This window comes from Aristolochia californica, unplaced genomic scaffold, assembly GCF_029961685.1.
Source record: "Aristolochia californica isolate CCGP_79_NKW_82.1479 unplaced genomic scaffold, dmAriCali1.0.hap1 SCAF_2, whole genome shotgun sequence".
Classification (NCBI taxonomy): Eukaryota; Viridiplantae; Streptophyta; class Magnoliopsida; order Piperales; family Aristolochiaceae; genus Aristolochia; species Aristolochia californica.
The window spans coordinates 49,415,358-49,417,116 of NW_027181881.1; the positions used below are offsets into that span (position 1 = coordinate 49,415,358).

At 35.1% G+C, this 1,759-nt stretch overlaps 1 long non-coding RNA gene across 1 annotated transcript; it reads right to left on the reverse strand.

Annotated features, from left to right (window-relative positions):
* LOC137955690 (uncharacterized) lies at window positions 1–531 on the reverse strand. The gene is made up of 3 exons (XR_011113174.1): window positions 512–531; window positions 132–229; window positions 1–51 (listed from the first exon to the last, which is right to left on the reverse strand). It is a non-coding gene; the product is annotated as an uncharacterized lncRNA (long non-coding RNA).
* Window positions 532–1,759: the final 1,228 nt, after the last annotated feature.

Sequence of the window (1,759 nt, forward strand, 5' to 3'; positions counted from 1 at the left end):
GTCAAAACCCCAAGATCACGCTCATCTAGAAGCTGCGACATGCGATCTGACCTGAAAAGGAAGTTGAAACAATATTAATACTTGCAAACCAATAAGCAAGAAATACATTAGCAAAGAATCCAGCAACTTACCACCCATCGACATTGACAACATCAGGATTTTTCCTATACAATCGCAAGAGACACAATGCAGCCTTTTTTCTAACAAGTGGTCTGCAACTACTAGAGATCTGCAAATAGTGCAGCAGCAACGGTAAAAAAAAAAAAAAAATGTTGGAAATAATACTGAGTTATATTAAAAGGCTCAAAAGAGCAAGATTACAAGGAGGGCGAACCGTCCCAAACAATGAGAGATTTTTTTTAAAAAAGTGTGCTATTATTTCGGAAAAAGGAGAATTACAGATCAAGGGAGCCCACCCTTTAGAACAAGGGACTGGAGGAGGCTCCACATTTGGCGAGTTCCATGGTAAAATTCTTTTCTTTTAAATATGAAAAAAATTTGAGGCTCTTACAAGCAACTTTTGGACATCAGTTGGGTTTAAGTCAGGTTTATGGGAACAGGGCAGGGATGGAGAGTGATTAAGGGTCGGGTTTGACAATTTGTTTTTTTTTTTTGGGTCTTTTCTGGGTTCAGGTTTCGGGATCGGTGATCGGGTTTTGGGAAACCCGTGCCCACCCCTACATTTGCTTAATCCCCTTCAATGATTAGGGGCCTGGAAACACTTGATATTATAGTGTTATCATCAACTTTAAAATTTTAAAAAAATATTGAAATTTAAAAAAATATATATTAAAAATCAAAGTATTGTCTCCCACCATTGGAAGCAAAGGAAGAGGAGCCCCCACCCTTTCCTCATTTCTTCCATCGGCGGAAACCCTTCCCTGGGAGGAGGGCAAGGGGAAGGCTCATTCATTCCACCAATTACAAATTGTCATCTTAAGCCAAACTCAAACTTACATATGTTCGAGTTTAATTTAATCTAAATTCTTTGAGTTTGAGCTCGGTTCAAGCTCCAACCTACATTTAAAACTATAAAATAAAAATATTATAAAAAAAATTAAAAAAATATTTTGATAAACTTAGTACCATTGAACTGCAAACTATCATAGAAGAGTCCATGACTTTATAATAGAGTATACTAATGTATAATAATCAACTTAATAGACCTAAAAAAAAGAACAAATACTTTCATCAATAATATTTATTCCATTGGTAAACAACAACATTAGATGATGAAGGACCCAAAAGAGTTGAATAATCGATTAATTTTTAGGTTTGAGGTAAACAAGAGCAACTATCAACCGATCAAAGAGAGAATTCACTAGAATAATTAAAGGGTATTTTTGTAAAAAAATCTACATTAATGAGTCGCATCACGAGTTGATAAGCCAAGAGTTTGGCTTGTTATACTTAACAAGTCTTATTTAAAGTTTGAGTTCGAGTTGAACTCAAGTATAAATTGAACTGGTCAAGCTCGAACAAATTGTGAACCAGTTTGGTTTGGTGCCACCCCTAGTTGCTAGTAGTCCTTCTCTACCCAAATAAAAACAAAAGACGGAGAGGAAAAAGTTGCCTCTTGCTTCTATTTCGATTGGGGGATCTCCCTTACACAAGTAGGAAGAAGGAGGTGGGGGTTCATTGACCCCCTCTCTTGCTTCTTCCTTCTCACCGTTTTTATAATTTATTATAGTATATATTAAAAAATATTTTTCAAGAGAATTTATTTTCGAATAAAAATTTTATAGTAAAAAATAATTTG